Here is a 19,622-nt window from a genome sequence, read left to right as displayed (position 1 = left end):
CTCTGAGGGACGGGACCCGCCGCCCCTCCCAGCAGGTATTCCCTGCGCAGGGGAGGCTCTGGGTCCTGCGGGTGTGGAAGGCAGAGGGCTCTCCACGAGGTCCTTTCCGCTGAGAAGCAGCATGACGAGTAAGCAGGGGGCTGGGAGCCTGGACTCGGTAGCCAGTCCGGGGAGACCCTGCTCGGCTCCAACCCTCCGGCTGGACGAGCTCGGTCTCCTCGCTGTGAACCGAGGTGACAGGGACATCTCTGCCGGCGGCCACGGGCCTGGGAGCAGACAGCACTGGGGTTGGTTCCCCAACTCCCACCCCGGCCTCCGTGCTGTCCAGTCACAAAAAGTTGGCGGACAGACTACAGGCTGAGCCTGCCCCCGACCCACCCAGCTGGGACCCGTTGAGTCCACGCACCAGAGACTGCGCCGCGGTAGGTCGGGGCACCCAGCGTCCCGTACGAGGGCTGGATGTCCACTCAGAGCCCAGCGGGAGCCAGTGCACCTCAAGCCCAGGGACAGAGCCCGGGGACAGAGCCCGGGGATGCGGGGGACGCACGAATCCTCATGGCTCACGGCCGCTGGCGCTGGGTCCGCCGTTGCCTGAAACCACGAGCTTCCCAGCGACCTCACGTCAGGAAGGTTCTGTCTCCACATGGAGATCCAGGAAGGAAAAACTAAAAGCTCACAGGACCTTACGGTACGAGTCCTGTTGGAAAGGCTCCATCTAAGTTTAACCAAACAAACTCCAGGGCAAACCAAACACACCAACCCTTTTCACTGAACATTTTCAAAGATTTTTAAGTAGACATAATGCTCACAGAAACAAGAAGGAAGGAAGGGAGTGGGGAGAGAGGGAGGGGAAAGAAAGAAAAGCACAGCTTCTCCCTAAGCCGAGCACAGAACTTAGCCGTCAGGGACGTCTATTTTGTGCTCATCGAATGTGGACCACAAAGGGCACAGGAGTGCAGAGCATGGGGCCTCGCTGGGAGTGTGTCCTGGGTCCCGTGTTTCTCTGCTCACGTCAGACTGAGGCCACTTCCATGGGGCCTCCTCCCCTCCCCTCAGAAAGGAAAAAAGCGAATAGAAGTGATTTATTCCGTGTGGCGATGGCTATTACACAGCATCCAACCCACAGATGTTCACCTGCTCACCATCTTTTCCAAATGGTCCCCTGTCCAGGGGATCAACCCCTCAGAACTCCTGGAGGGGTGCTCACCTGGACGGAGGCTGGGAATCGTGCCCCCCCCCCGCCCCAGGCAGCGCACGCTCTGCCACCCACACCCGCGCTGCTTCGGCCCTGCTGCCCTGCCTGCAAATCTTTATGAACCAACCCCCTCCTGCATACTCCTGACCCGAACTCACCCTGCGAACAGCTCCCGGGCACCTCTGCGTGTGTGTGTGGTGTGTGTGTGTGTCTCTGTCTCTCTGTGTCTCTCTCTCTGTATCTCTGTGTGTGCCTTTCTCTCTGTATCTCTGTGTGTGTGTCTCTGTCTCTCCATGTCCTCTCTCTGTCTCTCTGTGTCTGTCTCTCCGTGTCCTCTCTCTGTCTCTATGTGTCTCTCTCTGTATCTCTGTATGTGTGTCTCTCTGTGTGTCTCTCTCTGTAACTCTGTGCGTGTCTCTCTGTGTCTCTCTCTGTATCTGTGTGTCTCTCTGTGTGTATCTCTGTGTGTCTCTGTGTGTCTCTCTGTGTCTCTCTCTGTATCTGTGTATCTCTCTGTATCTCTGTGTGTCTCTCTGTGTCTCTCTCTGTATCTCTGATTCTGTCTCTCTCTGTCTCTCTGTATCTCTCTATGTCTGTTTCTGTATCTCTGTGTGTCTCTGTCTCTCTGTATCTCTGTGTCTCTCTGTGTCTCTGTCTCTGTGTCTCTGTATCTCTGTGTGTGTGTCTCTCTGTGTCTCTGTCTCTGTATCTCTGTGTGTGTGTCTCTGTGTGTGTGTCTCTCTGTGTGTCTCTCTCTCTGTCTCTCTGTATCTCTGTGTGTGTCTCTCTGTGTCTCTCTCTCTGTCTCTCTCTGTGTGCCCACCCCCTGGGGAGTCCACGTGGCTCGGGAGAGGGATACAGCCCTGGAGCCTCCCCAGACACTGTCCCTGCAAACACCACAGGCCGTGACACACGGGCCCAAAAGAATGAACACGTGGAAGCTTGGCTGATGCCCAGGCCATAATCTGCACTTTTATGGGGTGAAAACATGCATTTAATTATTTATTAGGGCCTCCTAATAAGGAACAAAACCCAGAACTGTGCCTGACACGGGGTCTGCTTTCAGAAGAACACTTGTGGGGGTCAGGGGTGGACAAGGGGGAGGGGGGACGGGGCGGGGCGATGCTCCTGTCCCCACTTTCCCTTACCTTCTCTGCCCCTCACTCTTCCATCCCTTAAACACCTGGACTACAGGCCAGGCCTGGCCCAGACCGGACTGGACTGGCCTGGACCGGACTGGCCTGGCCTGGACCGGACTGGCCTGGACTGGACTGGCCTGGACCGGACTGACCTGGCCTGGACCGGACTGACCTGGACTGGACCGGACTGGCCTGGACCGGACTGACCTGGCCTGGACTGGACTGACCTGGACTGGACTGGCCTGCACTGCTGCTGTTCTGTGCCAGGTCCCTCCAGAATCCAGCAGGCCCTGCCCCCAGTCGCAGGTCCACATCAGCCGGGATGCATGCGCCCCGAGCCAGACTCAAGCATCAGAAAGACAGCTGCCCCGCTGCCCCCCGAGGACCAAGGCACCCAGAGACTCAGCACAAACGCTTCACGCCCCACGGACTCCTGAAGCCTGCCCACATCCAAGGCCCCCAACACGGCTGTCCATGGCCACACAATCCAGCCTGAGAGCCTTCTCTCAAAACCTCAAAACCACCTAGACAAAAAGCATAGTTGCTTCATTTCAAAACTTACCAAGGACGAAGTTAGTTCTGTCTTTAATTGGCAGTGTCCTTGAGAAATGTTTTCATCAAAGGGGGTATTATATTCATAAAACAAAACAGGACAAAGTTACTCTTGCAAGGGGGTCATCACCATCTCCGTGTGTGACATTCTGTGCCCTCTCAGTCGGCTGGTGGGCATCTCTTCCTCTGATTAATTCTTGGGCTGCAGCCTGTCCTCTGTCTGCCCAGGCCTCCCTGCCACCTCCCCCGCCACACATGCCCCTCCAAGGACAGGCACAGAGCACCCCAGCCGGTGGCAGTTCAGGACTTGACCAAGGACGCAGAGCAAACAGGCACCAAATCACCCCAAGGGATCAGGGGAGGAGGGCGGCGAGGAGGCGAGACGGCAGGCAATGCCCCACCCCTCCTCCTGTGACCCACACGCGCAGCAATTTCTTGCATGATGTGAATCCCAACTTTCAAAAACAATCCTTACAGACAAGGACATCCAGCCTCAGGAATGGAAGGAACCTGGGAAAACCCTGGGGCTGACATCCATCCCCCTGCCTTCCTTGCAGGGGCACGTGGGTCAAGGTCAAGGGTGACGGACTGTAAGGGCCCTGGCCCAGGGGCTCATATTCCAGCAGGAGTTCCCGTTATTTACAGGAAACACAATGAAATTCTTCCACAGAGAAGGAAGTGTGCTGTGCGAATGTGTAATTACAGCAGTCGGATGCAGACGAAGCCACTGTCCTCGCAAAGCTCCCTGGAGCCTTTCATCACGCGTCCAGGTGCAGCAGCTCAGCCCAGGTGTGGGGCGGCCTGGCTCCACCTGGTCCCACCCTACAGTCGCCGTCCCCTGGGATGCTGGCACTGTGCACACACCCAGCACTGGCTTGGGCCACACTGTGGACCACTGTGGGGTGGGAAGGAGGGCTGTGTCCAGGCAGCGTCTGCAGTCACATCTGCCCTGCTGCAGGGGGGCTGAGACTCCCCAGGACGGGAGGAAGGAGGACAGAGCCGGAGTGCAGCCTCAGTGTGGGCAGTGGAGAGAGCTTTCCTGAGGAAGACTCGGGGGAGAGCAGCATGAGGCGAGGGCAGGCAGAGGAGGCTGTGGCCTGAGGTGGGGCCTGTCCAGGGCAGAGCCTCGGCCTCAGCTCGGAAGGCGCCACGGAAGGTGTTTGATCAGGGACTGATGTGGCCAGACTTGCCTTTTTAAAAGGTCACACTGGGGCTTCCCTGGTGGCCCAGTGGTTGAGGGTCCGCCTGCCGATGCAGGGGACACGGGTTCGTGCCCCGGTCCGGGAAGATCCCACATGCCGCGGAGCGGCTGGTCCCGTGAGCCATGGCCGCTGAGCCTGCGTGTCTGGAGCCTGTGCTCCACATGCAACGGGAGAGGCCACAAGGTCACACTGGCATCAGGTGGACAGGGCATCGGGGAGGAGGGCCAGGTAGATGGAGGCCATCCCCCAGGAGGCTGTAGGGCAAGAGGCTAGGCTCATGACCACGATGATGATGGGAATGAGGAGGGAGAGGCAAAGGAGACGGCACAGAAAGTGCAACTATGGCAGCCAAGCCACAGGGATGGGCACCTTCTGTGAATCTTCCCACTTTCTTCTGGTGGTTGATTAGCAGTTTCACACCATCGTGGTCAGAAAAGATGCTTGATATGATTTCAGTCTTCTTAAATGTATCAAGACTTGTTTTGTCAGCTAACGTGATCTATCCTGGAGAATGTTCCATGTGTGCTTGACAAAAATGTCCATTCTGCTGCTTCTGGATGGAATGTTCTGTACATATCTCATAAAATTCACTAAAGTTGCAGAACATGAAGATGTCACAAGAAAAGAAAGTTATAAGCCAATATCCCTGATAAACGCAGATTCAAGAATCCTCAACAAAATACTGGCAAACCCAATTCAACATTAAGTGAAAAGGATTTATTCCAGGAATGCAAGGATGGTCCAACATCTGCAAATCCACCAATGTGATACACCATGTTTCAAAAAATAATGAAGGATAGGGGCTTCCCTGGTGGCGCAGTGGTTAAGAACCTGCCTGCCAATACAGGCAACACGGGTTCGAGCCCTGGTCCGGGAGGATCCCACATACTGTGGGGCAATGAAGCCCATGCACCACAACTACTGAGCCCACGCTCTAGAGCCCGCGAACCACAACTACTGAAGCCCACGTGCCTAGAGTCCATGCTCTGCAACAGGAGAGGCCACCGCAATGAGAAGCCCGTGCACCACAACAAAGGGTAGCCCCCACTCACCGCAACTAGAGAAAGCCCAAGTACAGCAACGAAGACCCAACGCAGCCAAAAATAAAATAAATTCTAAAAATATATAAAATAAAAAATAAATTAAAAAAGAAGGATAAAAATCGTATTATCATCTCAATAGATGCAGAAAAAGCATTTGACAAAACTCAACACCCATTCAAAACAAAAGTTCTCAACAAAGTGGGTACAGAGGGAATGTGCCTCAACATAATAAAGGCCATTTAGGACAAACCCACATCTAACATCATACTCAAGAATGGAAAGCAGACAACTTTTTCTCTAAGATCAGGAACAAGACTAGGATGCCCACTCTCACCACTTTTATTCAAAATAGTATTGGAAGTCCTAGACAGAGCAATTAGGCAAGAAAAAGAAATAAAAGGCATCCAAATCAAAAGGAAAAAGTAAAACTGTCACTATTTGCTGACGACATTATATATAGAAAACCCTAAAGATTCCACCAAAAAAATTGTTAGAATAAACAAGTTTAGTAAAGTTGCAAGATACAAAATTAATATACAAAAATCTGTCTCATTTCTATATGCTAATAATGAAGTGTCAGAAAGAGAAATTAAGAAAACAATCACATTTACAATTGCATCAAAAAGAAAAAATCTAGGAAAAAATTTAACCAAGGAGGCAAAAGACCTATACACTGAAAACTATAAGATACTGGTAAAAGAAACGGAAAAAGATACACATAAATAGAAAGATATTCTGTGCTCACGGACTGGATGAATTACTATCATTAAAATGTCTATGCACTGCTCAAAGCAATATACAGATTCAGTGTAATCTCTATCAAAATTCCCATGGTTTTTTTTCACAAAAATAGAACAAACAATCCTTAAATTTGTATGGAAACACACAAATAGCCAAGAGAAAGAAGGACAAAGCTGGAGGCATCACATTTCTTGACTTGAAACTGCACTGCAAAGCTACTGTAATCAAAACAGAATGGTATTGGCAAAAAAATAGACACATAGATCAATGGAAAAGAACTGAGAGCCCAGAAATAAACCCATGTGTATATGTTCAATTAATCTGCAAGAAAGGAGGCAAGAACAGTCAAAGAGGAAAGGACAATCTCTTTTCGATGATTAGTGCAGGGAAAACTGGACAGCTATATGCAAAAGAATGAAACTAGGTCATTACCTTACACCATACACAAAAATTAACTCAAACTGGATTAAAGACTTGAATGTATGGCCTGAAACCATACATCTCCTAAAAGAAAACACAGGTGATAAAGTCCTTGACATCAGTCTTAGTGATGAGGTTTTGGATTTGACACCAAAAGCAAAGGTAACAAAAGCAAAAATAAACAAGCGAGACCACATCAAACTAAAAACTTTCTGCACAGCAAAGGAAACCATCAACAAAGTGAAAAGACGACCTACAGAATGGGAGGAAGTATCTGCAAATTATCTATCTAATACGGGGTTAATGTCCAAAATACATAAAGCACTCATACAACACAATAGCCGAAAAACCACCGATCTGATTTCTAAAAACACGGGCAGAAGAACTGAACAGACATTTTTCCAAAGAAGAAATTCAAATGAAAAGATGCTCAACATCACTAATCATCAGGGAAATGCAAATCAAAACCACAATAAGATATCAGCTCACACCTGTTAGAATGGCCATCAACAGACAGACAAGAAATAACAAGTGTTGATGAGGGTGTGGAGAAAAGGGAACCCTTGTGCACTGTTGGTGGGAATGTAAATTGGTGCAGCCGCTATGGAGAACAGTATGGTGGTTCCTCAAAAATATAGAAAATAGAGCTACCATATGACCCAGCAATCCCATCTCTGGGTATTTATTCAAAGGAAATAAAAACAGGATATCACAAAGATATCTGTCCACGACCCCTCTCTCCTCCCCCTCCCTCCCTCCCTCCCTCCCTCCCTCTCTCTCTCTCTCTCTCTCCCCCCACCATCTAATCCACCAGCAAATGCTGTCAGCTCCACCTTCAGAGCACATCCCCAATGAGGTGAGCCATCTCTCCCTCCCTCCATGGCCACCATCCGTCTCTTGCCTGAGTTTCTGTAAAAGCCTCGTAACTGGCCTCCCTTCCCCCATTCCTGCTCCTCTGTAACCTTCTCAAGGCTGCACCCAGCAGGACCCATGAAAGCACAGTCGGTGTTCGCACCCCTTTCTGTCACTGTTTCCTCCCCAAGGTGGAGCCCTGCCTCAGCCTCCATCACTCAGCACTGCGGCCACCAGCCTTCCTGCTGCTCACAACACACTCCTGCCGCAGGGCCCTTGCATGGGCTGCTCCTTCCGCCCGCAATGCTCTTGGGTGGACATGAGCGCAGCTGTCACTCTCCATCAGGTCCTCACTCGAACATCACCTTCCCGGTGAGGCCTTACCTGCCATCTTTGTGAGTAGCAGGCCCCTCCCCCCAGCACCCCCAGGCCTGTCTCCTGCTTTATTTCTATCATCATCTAAAGTACTATCTACCTTCCTGTCTACAGTGTCTCCCGGGCACAGGACACAAGCCCTATGAGAAAAGGACCTGGGCCTTCTGCTCACTGCCTAGTCTTGGGACTGAGGGCACTTGGTAGTCAGCACCCAGTAGGTGCTCACTAAATATCCATCGAATTAATAAATCCCTTCCAGATTTGCTGCATCATGCGGCCATCTGCACCTCTTCCCGTCTGTAAAAAGGTTGTTCTTTTTTTTAAAAGTTTAAGTACAAGAACTTGACTTTTAAAACGCATGAAAACAAAATGACATTGAATGTATTTCATCAGGGGAGAGACGGAGGCCTAAGGCGATGGCCTAACATTAGATTCCCTGCTGGAAGCTCCGGACAGACGGCAGGCGCGCCCAGGGAACGGGGCCATGGAGCACACCCAGGCGCCGGCAGGGAATGAGCCGTGGGCACAGCACCCTGGTGTGAACCCTCCTCACCTTCCCCGGGGTCCTCACCCTCCTCCCACGAAGGTGGAGAAGGCGGCGGCTCTTCCGGGGTGAGCAGGAGGTGAGGCAGGGTCCCGATGCCCTCCTGTCGGCCCAGACTGGCTGCAGCAGCCGCACACCCTGCAAACAATCTCTCCCCCCTGCAACTACCTGGGATTCGTTTCCCAAATACTTCTGTCGTCTGGCAAATGCTGCACCTTTCATTCCTTCCTATTAAATCATCAGGAGCAGCACGTGTCTAAACGCTCTTGCAGAACAGAGGCCGGCAGCAGGCCCAGTGGGCTCCCTCTAGACCCCAGCTCTGGGCCTGAGACGGGACTCTGTCCTCCGCAGACCCTGGACCCCAACAGCCTGAGTCTGATTTTAGTTCCAACTGAAAAGCGATCTAGGGCACGCCAGCCGGGACAAGAACTCTGAGACAGAGGCCCACGCCCGGCACTGCTCTGGGAGAAGGGCCCCGCTGGCTGAGTCCCTGGCCACGCAGGTGACGTCCAGCCCAAGCTTCTCTGATGGACGTGAATCAGTGCTGCCCACGTGGCCGCTTCCCAGCGACCTGCGGAGTCAAGTGCTTGAGAACAAAGCATCAGTCAACGTCTTATCACTTTTGCAGCAAGAGGGCCGCTGGCCGGGGCCAGGGGCCAAGTCCACGTCCTTGGGAGAGAGCAGGCGGCCAGCCCCGCGATGAGCCCCAGCCCGGAGCAGGCGCCGCCACCCGGCCAGGCTCAGACCTGCACACACAGGGAGGCAAGAAACATGCCGGATTCCTGCCCTCAGAGCTCAGCACTCCTTACCCAGAAGCAGGCTCTGGCTCCCAAAATGGGATCACGGTTAAATCTGGAACTCCTGGGCAGTATCTACAGTGGCCTACACCGCCTCCCATCCCCACCACTAGGCAGATGCCTACACTTTCGAGCAGCCCTTGCAAGCCGCTGCTGAAGCAAGGCAGAGCCTGGCCCGAAGGCAGAGCAGCCAAGCGACTCCCCTACATCCTTCCGGGGGTCTAAGGCCTTCCAACCCCAGTGGAGATGGGCGCTGAGCACGGCCTCAGCACAGACGCTACCCCTTCTGCTCGATGTTCTCCGTCCCGTCAAGTGAGAAACGAGCTAAAGTCACCCCCCACCGCCATCTTCCCTTCAGGGAAATAAGGCGAATAACAGAATAAAACACTAGGTGTGCACAGAACACGTTTATCAAAGTAAAACTCCTCAGGTTTTCCAGTACTGTCAGCTCCCATTCTCCACACCACTGAGAAATGACTCAAGTTCAAAGTTCGTATCTGTTTGACTTCGGAGTCTGAATGTCCACAGTGCTTTCTTAAAAAAAAAAAAAAAAAATGATGTCCACACATGAGGCTCGGGTTCCCCACAGCCTGCTGGCCTCCAGCCCAAGAAAAAGAGCGAAACCTCAGCCCAGGAAGCAAAGCCCTGCCCTCAGGACCCTGACACACCTCGCGTGTGAAAGGTCCTCTGCTACGTGTAGCTATCAGTGTACAGAGTATTCGGGCATCCTCACCTATTCCTTTTGTTTTCTTCCTAAATGCCCAGGTCAGGGTCACAGGGGACTCACTGAGCCAAGCCCTTGGAGTCTCAGACAGGCCACCAGGTCACCAGCACCCCCAGTGGAAGGCTAGCTCAGCCATCTGTGTGGGAGCGCAAAGCATCACCCTCACCCACCCATGACCTTTCTTCACAGCTCCCTTTCCCAAGGGCACTGCAAGGCTGGAGAAGCTTTTGGCGCTGCATTTTACTTCAAAAAGTAATTTCTAGTATCAGAACGTAGCTCATGGAAGAGAAACACTTTAAACCTAAAAAAAAAAAATAAAAACTTAAAAAAAATCTTTTGAACACTCTTTAATGAAACCATGAAACATCAACAACCCAGAGAAAGCAACTTCTACTAGCAGGTACGCATTACTTTCATGATATAAAGAAGAACAGGAAATGAAAGAATAACACCAGTGCCATGACTGCTCATTTTTATAATCAAAGTTTTGAAACTGTGCATGCAAAAACAAAGCAGCAGCAAAAACAAACTTTGATGTCTGGATCTTTGAAAAGCTTGAGTTGGGAAGGAGAGACAACGAGGGGGGGGGTATGGTGGGTAGGGGCTGGTGGCAGATAAGAGGGTCCTTTGCCAGCTCTCCTGTGCCTCACTGCTCACAGCCATCACCCCAGAGCTGGCCCTGCCCCCCACCCGCAGACCTGCACACCCCTCTGTACCGCAAAGCTCCCAGAACTTCCCACCTCGTTTTCTCAAATTACACTTCCAGAAGGCTTAACGGAGAGAGCAGTAATCCTACCCCATAAATGTTTAACATCTATGTTCCCCTTCTATCTTGTTTCACTCCACGTATGTTTCTACCTGTGCAAACTATGAATAATGTATGAAGTATACATGAATATGCTCTGAATATCCCAAGATGTGAATTTTTCGTTGCAGCTTTTCTATCATGCCTTGTGCAATAAGAACATTGTAGTTTTCAACAGGGGTCTGTATTATTGATATTCCAGAGTAATACAGCCAAACTCACAGCATTTTTATTTTGCTCTAACTTATGCAGAACGTCCTTATTTTAAAACACATTTCCACACACTTGCGGTCCAGCAATTTCCAAAGTGAGTAAACAAATTCTGTGGGGACCTGACTCCCCAGGGTGGGGTGAGCAGTTCCAGAACTCAGCCCAGGGTCCAAATGCCACCAGAACCCCTCGATGTCCAAGAATTCCCAAAGAGTCAAGAAGTTCTTCTAACCCCACCAGAAAAACTGCAGAGAAAACGCAGCACGTCAAAATATCAAGATGACAAATTTGGTAAAACGAGAAAGTCAAGTTCGATTTTTAAAAGATAAAAAGCTATATTGAATAACTTTGGATTTTACCTCATCCCTAAATATCTACAACTGCTTTGATAGAATCTGGCCTGTATGGAGAGACTAATCTATTATGAAATACCACTTTCTATGAGTGACTTTTCTTATGGACATGAAATCAGGAAACCATAAAGAGTCACTGAGTCACCTAACTGCACATGTGGCCACTAAATCATATCCCAGGGCCAATCAAGTAAACACTGTGCGAGCTTAAGGGGTAAATTATATTTTTAAATTACACAGAGTATATCTCATCTTTCCATTATAATAAAAGTTATTTCCTAGAAAACAGATGTCCAAAATATATTTTTTAAGCAATAAATGAACAGTGAAAACGTTATCCCTCCCAATGTTCTACCTGAAGGGATATTAAGTAACTCTTGCACAAAATCCAGAACACTGATGACTATTTTTTTCTTTGTGGCTCAACCAAAGAAGAGCTAAAAATCCATTGCATTTTGAGTTAATGAGAATTTTTACCTCTAGTAATTAAAAAGAATACCACATTGCACCAAGTACGTCTGCTGCTTTCTAAGAATGTTCACGTCCTTTTAAAAGCTGAAACATTTCATTTACTCAGATTTTTACGTTCAAACTGAGGGTCTCCCAGAGGGGAGGTGTGGCCAGGTGGGGATGAGCAAGGTACCTGCCGACCACTGGCAGCACACCCGCTTCAGTCTCCCCAGGAATGGTAGATGGGGGGAGGGGGAGGAAACATGTACGGGTTTTTTAAGTACAATAGTAATTATTTTCACCCTAAAGTGGGCCAAGGACTTTTTCCTCTTTCGGAAAATATACATGACTGCTCCCCACCTAAACACCCCAACTCGCCACTCCTCCTGCAACGTCACTGGGGCCCCGGCCTGGGGTCCCTCCTGCACCCTCCTGACAGCGTGCGGGGTCTCGACCCGGCTCCCGTTACCGCCGGGATTCGCGGTAAATGGGGGCTGTCCCGGGCCTCAGCTCCGCCACCTGCACGGTCCGTGCCCGGGGGCAAGGTGCACCCCGAGTGGCCCTCGCACAGTCACCCAAAACCTGGGGCGGGCGGGCAGCCCGGACTTCAAGGAGCGGTGGTATCTGGCCAATTCGGGGGAGTTAGGCAGAAGTGCAACTTTCAAAGGAAAAAAAGGAAACTCCGAATCCCCGCGATAGGTGGGCTCGCTGGAGGCGCCGTTCAAGGACCCCCGCCCGCCTCCCACCCACTCTCACCCCGCAGGACCCCCACCCGCCATCCGCCCCCCGCCCGCGCTCAACCCACAGGACCCCCGCCCATCCCCGGCCCGCACTCACCCTGCAGCCAGGACAGGACCCCGGCCCGCCGTCCCTCCGAGGACCCCTCTCCCCTCCTCTTGTCCGCGGCCCCGGGATGCGCCCTGGCCCCGCCCCGCCCACAGGGAGGCAGGCCCACCCGCACGCCGTGATTGGCTGGATTGGGTGATGCCGGGCGCCCACTGGCTGCCGCGCCTGCCCGTTCCTCTGCGGCGCCCCGCCCCCGCGCCCGCGCATTCCTGCGGAGCCACGTGGCCACCCGCACCCCCTCCTTCGGCTCAAAGCCCAGCCTAGCTGCGCCCACGTCGGCTGGGGGCGCCAGGCAGGACCCCTAGACCCGTGTCTTTTCCCCACGGAGCCCTCGGGCTGCTCACTCGTGGGCAGGGGGGCGCCCGGCAGGGCACCCCCGGACCCCCAGACCCCCATCTCTTCCCCGGGAAGCCCTCGGGCTGCGGGCGCGTGGGCAGAGTCCGCCGGGCAGATCACACCCCTAGATCTCCCCACCCCCCTCGCTGTCCCCAGAGCACCCACCCTCCCTTCGCTCGCTGGCCGTGCCAGCAGGGGCGTTCCTGGCTCCTCAGAAGGTCAGCTGCCCCGAGGCCCGCCAAGTGTTTGGAGTTTGGAAATGCAATGATTTCACACATTGCCGAGACAATTTTTAAAGCTTGCCTTTTACTGGAAAGCGCTCATTTTCACCTTTACCTTGACGGTGAACATGGGTTCTAGAATTCCGTATCTTGTAAGAGCCAAAAAGCAATGCTGTAAGAGGGAGAGCTTGACCCTGCGTTTTCACCCTTGGAACGGACAGCGCTTATTGGGCCTAAAAAGCATCCTTATACTACGAGCCCATTTGAGGTTAAAAATCCACGCAGGGCTTCCCTGGTGGCGCAGTGGTTGGGAGTCCGCCTGCCGATGCAGGGGACGCGGGTTCGTGCCCCCGTCCGGGAGGGTCCCACATGCTGCGGAGCGGCTGGGCCCGTGGGCCATGGCCACTGGGCCTGTGCGTCCGGGGCCTGTGCTCCGCGGCGGGAGGGGCCGCAGCAGTGAGAGGCCCGCGTACCGCAAAAAAAAAAAAAAAAAAAAAAATCCACGCATATGCTTGGTTCCTCACAGAAGCGCCTAAGATAAACAAGAATTTCCTTCTGTGCTGTTGGAATTGTTTGCCAGGAGCATTTCTTTGTTTTATAATTTAAAAAAGGAAGCATATTATTGCTCTAATTTCTGCTATAGGACAAAACTTGAGACAAAGCATCTTTAACAAGAATACAAACCAAAATGACAGCTGAAGAATGTTGCCTGTTACCTGGTCAACAAGGTAAACAGATGAGCCATGCCCTAAGCTCCTCTCCCATCTCCTGCCCAAATCTCTCAATCAAATCTCTCTCTAGAAGTAATTTAAAGTCAGAACGTCAGAACTGCCAGACACCTTAAAGATCTGAGGTACCATTCACTAGGTTTATAGAAGGAAGACCATGTAGCTAAATGTCAGAAAGCTAATTTGAACATTGAGTGCCTTTAAAGCCCCCATGCTCTGTAAAATTTCTTTCCCTGGAAATTGTGACTCATATAAATCATAGCTACCATATAAAGACTACAATGGTTGGGAAAAAATAAGAGTAGGTAAGGGAATATTTTAGCAATGTTTATTATTAGCATTCTCTAACTTTATGGAAAAAGACTGAGCTGTTTTTAAACTATTTCAGACCTATCTTAGAGCACCCTGGGAATATACTAGAGCCTGAATCAATTGAAAAAGATACTTCCTCTCAGTGTCTTTAGTATCAGAAACATTATTTGGGGTCTCTTTTCCTCGGGCTCTTTGAGTACCTTATTCAAAGTTCTCCTACCCAATTTTCTTAGTAGCCATGGTGGACAGAGGTAGAAAGACCAAGTGAATTAGTTCTGTTCACCACACAACAGGAAAATCCTGTTACGTGTTGTGTTTCTGATCTAGTGGAGCAGAGATAAGAGGGAAATTATACTGTATATGGATGAAACAAGGGATTGGGAGTCGATTTGGGGATCCTATTTTGGTTTCTAACACTAACAAAATCCTGTGTGACTTACACAGGTCTCTGAGCTTCCATCTCACCATCTAGAAAATGTGACTAATAATATCTACATCATAGATAAGATGTTTAAAAGAGAGAACTATATAAAGAATGCAGTATGATGTCTGGGAAGAGTAGATGCTCACTAAGCCATAATATAATTTGGGTCTAACTTTTTTTTTTTCAGGAGCAAGAAAACATATTGAATCACTATTTCTAATAGATGGCTCACAAGTTCATTTTAAGAAACTTAAGGAAGTTCAGGAGGCTGCTATTGTCATCATTTTTCACTCAGAAATGATGCTCTTTTGGACCATGGGGACAATACAGTAGCAGCGTCATAACTAGAAGCACGGAGTGCAGCTTCCCCATTTCCACAATGGCTGTGTTGACCCCCTAAGCTCAGGGCCACCAGGCAGGGCAATGCTGAAGTGGGTGCGGCATGGTGCTGGGGCAGAAAGAACTCTGATTGAAGCCTCCAGTCCTGTCTAGTTTATTCTAGTGTTCTTCAGATATATCACCATTTCCTGTAAGCCCTGATGTGGAAGAGAATCAGAATTTCCATTGTAATTTCCTCTTTGACCAGTGGGATATTATATACATATATGGAGAGAGGGAGAGGGAGAGGGGGAGAGAGAGAGAAAGAGACTGAATATGAGGAAGTGGCTCACACAAGTATGGAGGCTGACAAGCCCCAGGATGTGCCATCTGACTCAGGAAAGCCGGTGAACCAAGGGAGCCGATGGTGTGAATCCCAGTCAGAGGACAGGAGATGACCTGAGATGACCCAGCTCATCAATGAGGCAGAAAAATGGGGAATTCCTCCTTCCTCCGTCTTTTGTTTTTTTCAAGCCTTCAGTTGATTGGACGATCCCCACGCACATGGGGTGGGGGCCCTTTACTGAGTCCACGGGCTCAAAAGCCAATCTTCTCTGGGAGCACCTGGAAAAAATGTTCATTCAGGGTAACCCATGGCCGTCAGTTGCCCCATAATATTAACCATCACAACTACACATTGTTGATGGGAGTGTAAAATGGTACAATCATTTGGAACATTTGTTTTGCAGCTTCTCGTAGGACAAGCACAGCAACAGCCCTCTTAGGTATTTCTTCAAGGTACAGGAAAACATAAGCCCGTAAAAAGACCATTAAAATAATTTTTTTATTCGTTAACAGTTCAAACTGTTCAAAACAGTGCACATAGTTCAAAACTGGGAAAAGTCAAATTGCATCAAAGGGTGGCTGTAGCCACGAAGTGTGGTCTGGTCCCACAGGAGAGCGCTGCGTGTAACAGTATCAGAAAGGACAGTAACAGAAAGGAATAAACTGCACTCAGTGGCTGAGATGAACCTCAAACACACTGCGTTGCGTGAAAAGAGGACAGACCTGGAGCACACCCTCTGCCCAGAGCTGCGTGTCCGTCTCTACGGAAACGACCGCCGTGGTGGGTGTGTGGGTGCCTTCGCTCAGCCCCAAACCAGCGGGCTGGGCCGGAGGCGGCTGGCGAGTGGGAGGGGCTCCCAGCCCCTGTGCCCTGATCCGGGCCGCTCCCTCCCTCGCTCTCGCTCGCCCTTCCGCGGCCTGCCTGCAGCATCTCCGCCCTGCCCTGCCCCGCCCCGCCCCTACCCGCGTCCCCTCCGAGGGCTGGCAGCCCAACGAGACACGAGGGGGCGGGAGAGGGAAAGGAAAGCCAAGAAGCGGCGACGAGGCGGAGGAACCCGGCAAGATCAGTGAGGCGGGTCCCACGGCTGCTGTTTCTGGCGTCACGGGAATCTGGAGGGCGAGAAGGAAGCATTGTTCCAGGCGGAGACAGGGCTGTTCTGTTCCCAGAGCCCTTGCCGTGAGGCCCGAGCTGTTTTCTCGCTTTGCTCCGTGTCCAGCGGGGGAGGCGAAGGGCCCCGAGAAGGGCAGGCAGCGCCCACCAGCCGCAGACGTGGGTCGAGAGCCGGGTGCAAGGCCTCCATCCCAGGGCTTCAGGTTCACATGCAGGCTCCCCTGAGGCCAGCAGGTGAAACCTGGACTTGTGTGGGCTGGAGTGCTGTGTCTCTTCCCTCCCTCCATCCCGCCCTCCCCTCCTCTTCTCTGGCAGGACGGTTCAAAGTTTGGGGAGCTGGAGCTGGAAAGGAATGTCCAAGAAGGGACAGAGAAGGAGGACGGGTGTTCTAGAAGCTTCTTTCCTGCTCGGAGAGCCCTGGTCCTGCCCAGAATAAGCTCTGATTCTCAGCAGGGTGAGCACAGGGGTCGTCGGTGTCGAGGAGACACGCAGTCAGGAAGGTGCCATGATTCGAGGAGCCCAAAGGAACGCCCCGCACCCCACTCCTGTGTGTAGGTACATCTGTTTTTCTGACCTGGTGGCCTGAGCTTCTCCGCCGGTGAGAAGTAGGGCATCTGCAGCCCCTGCTGTCCTGTAAGAGGCCAGCACACCTCAGGGTTGGGCAGTCAGCCACCTTGACCTTATTATCATCCAGGACTGCTAGGAGGAGCAGGGGGCTGGGGAGGACCGTGTCTGGGCTCTGGGAATTCTGGTGCCGAGTGGGCCGAGCAGCGGAGGAGAGGAAGGAGGCTGCAGTGGACAGAGGGGCTCAGACCGACCCCACCCGCAGTCCCTGCTTCTAGTTCTCCCCCCGTTTCTGGAGCTGCGTCACCCAGGACGATCCTGGAGGATATTTCCTAAGCTCGGGTTCATTCCCATCCCCACAGGGATGATCCCAGCCTTGAGCATCCCACGGGACTGACCCCCTGACCACTGCTTCTCCCTCTCAGCAGGACGCTGACTCCCATTGTATCTAGAACTGCTGAGGCAGAGGGTGCCCTCCCTCTGTCCACTCCCATCCACACCAGAAGGACGTGAACGCCTTTCTCGGGGACGAGTCGCCCTGCTCCTGCCCAAGGCCACCGCGGTTACTTTGTAGTCCAAGTTCAGATCTCTGCTCTGTCTCTGCTTCCATCCACCCCACAGATCCCCACCCCGACTTCCAGACCTTCATCACGGTACCTGCAGGCGGGCCCCACCTCTGTTTCTGGGACCCTTCACGTGAACTCTGAACGAGGGTGTGTGTCTGCAGAACCCGACCTGAGATGCTCACCGCTTCAATTCCCAGCTCCCCTGCCAGCTGCGCCCCGTCCCACCTGGCTGTTGTGACACAGCTGTGACCTAGCGGACAGATGTGTGTCTGCCCCCAGTGCCCGTGCACAGAGCTCCGCAATCCCCTGGGGCTTCCTGGGTGATGGGAGCATGTTTGTTCTAGTGAGGCAGCTCCCGGATGGCTCAGAAATACTGAGCCAGGATGAGAGGCTTGGAACTTCCAGCCCCACCCCCATCCTCGGGGAGGGGAGAGGGCTTGAGATTGAGTTAACAATGGATCGTGCCTACCTGATGAAGACTCCAAACAAATTCACAAACTATGGGGTTTGGAGAGCTTCCAGGTGGATGGACACATCCCCAACTCCCCGGGACGGAAGCTCCTGCCCCCAGGACCCTCCCAGACCTCGCCCTCTGTGCCCCTTCACCTGGCTGTTCGTCCGTATCCTTTAATCTTATCCTTCAGTAGGTAATAAACCAGTAAACGTAAGCAGTGTTTGCCTGAGTTCTGTGAGCAAATTACTGAACCCAAGAAAGGGCTTGTGGGGACCCAAGTCAGAAGTGTGAGAGACCTGGGCTGGTGTGCGGAGCTGGGCATCGTGGCACCAAGCCCTCAACTGCAGGACGTGATGCTAACTCCCTGTGGATGGTAGCACACCCAGCTGGCATCTGAGGATGGGTTGGCATGCGGAAAAACCCACACGATTGCTGTCAGAAGTGTTGTGAGTAGAAGTTCTTTCTCTTGCCATCACTCTGCTGAAACATCTGGCTGAGGACCCGGTTGGTCCCCGGCTGCTGCCCCCAGGCAGCGAGCGGGCAGCTCTGTCTCTGTGCCGAGCTCTGCACCCTGAGGCCTGGCTGCTCAAAGCTGCCTTCTCCCTTAGCTGACAAGGTGCCTTCCTGGTTAAGGTGTTTTCAGACCTGCCCGTTTCTCCGCCTTCACTCTCTCCCACCCTACAGTCAGCTTTCAGGATCACAGTCTGGTCTGTGTCATGTGTCTCTGTTTTCCCTTTTTAAGTTTCATCCTCCTGATGGCCAGTCTCTGCACAGCAGCCGGAGATGCACAAAGCAGATCGGATGCAGTCACGCCGAATCTCAGGGACCTAGGATGGTTCCCTCCCGACCTCCGGCAGAATCAAGTCCCAACCTCTACTTTACAGAAATGGGCAGCTTGGAGTGTATAATTGCAGCTGACCCTTGAACGGGTTTGAACGGGTTTGGACTACAAGGGTCTGCTTATATGCGAATTTTTTTTTTCAATAAGCGTAGTACCTGTATTTTCATTATACAGATTTTTTAATTGACTAAGTTTGGGGAAAGTTTGTGTTTGATTAGAGATCACAATATGTGGAATCAAAAGAACAAGGGGTGGAGTCCTGATCCCATCCATACTGTTTCAGCTTCCTGCCCTTGGCCGAGTCATGGACCATTTCCTTTGTTTTTGAGGCAGAGATAGCAGTACCCATGTTTTCGATGGCTTGGGGGTCAGTGCTCCCACCTCCCCATTGTTCAAGGGTCAGCTGCATTGGTTTCTGCCTTTCCTACTAGACCGTGTTAGCAGATCACACTACAGTTTAATTCTTGTAGTTATTCAAAAGATTAACTAATGAGGCAGCTCCTGGAATGATAAAGTGGAGAATTCTGACAACACCAAGTGTCGGCAAGGCTGTGGGACGACTGGAATTCTTGTATGTTGGTGATGGGGGCACAGATAGGACATTGTATTGGGAACACCACCTGCAGTCTCATAAATTAAGTGTATAAGTGCCATCTGACCCAGCAATTCCACTAGGTATTTATCCCAACTACATAAAAAGATTTGTACAAGGAGTGTTCTTGGCAGCTTTATTCAAAACAGCCCCTATGGAGACAACCCATCAATAAATAGGTGACTAGATAAATCTTGTTACATCCATACAACGGAATGCTACTTGGTAATCAAAAAGAACAATATTGATAAATCTGCAAAGGTTAACTGAGTGAAAGAAGTCAGACACATAGGACTGTCTATTCCCATGTACATGAAGTTCTGGAACAGGCAAAATAATCTACAGTGAAGTCTAGGGCAAGAGGGGGGATGGCTTGGGAGGAGCCCCCCCAGGGCACTTGGGGTGATGGAGATGTTGGCTGGCGTGCCAGTGACATAGGTGTATGCGTTTTTCTAAACTCATCTCACTGTATATTTAAAATGGGTCCATTGACTTTATAGTATGTAAATTGTACCTCAAGGGAGTTCTTTTTTTTTTTAAATAAATTTATTTTATTTATTTA

At 51.5% G+C, this 19,622-nt stretch overlaps 1 protein-coding gene across 2 annotated transcripts in view; it reads right to left on the bottom strand.

Annotated features, from left to right (window-relative positions):
• Positions 1 to 12,308, bottom strand: part of ARHGEF10 (Rho guanine nucleotide exchange factor 10) — an 88,568-nt gene extending 76,260 nt beyond the window's left edge. The window contains exon 1 of one of the 2 annotated variants that reach the window (XM_029226418.1): positions 12,240 to 12,308. The gene's annotated coding sequence lies outside the window, so the exon portion shown is untranslated. The remainder of the gene's footprint in view (positions 1 to 12,239) is intronic. The other variant, XM_029226420.1, reaches the window with a different exon arrangement.
• Positions 12,309 to 19,622: the final 7,314 nt, after the last annotated feature.

This window comes from Monodon monoceros, unplaced genomic scaffold (assembly GCF_005190385.1).
Source record: "Monodon monoceros isolate NGI ecotype Baffin Bay Population unplaced genomic scaffold, NGI_Narwhal_1 Super_Scaffold_17, whole genome shotgun sequence".
NCBI lineage: Eukaryota > Metazoa > Chordata > Mammalia > Artiodactyla > Monodontidae > Monodon > Monodon monoceros.
This window is presented reverse-complemented; position numbering and strand designations above follow the sequence as displayed.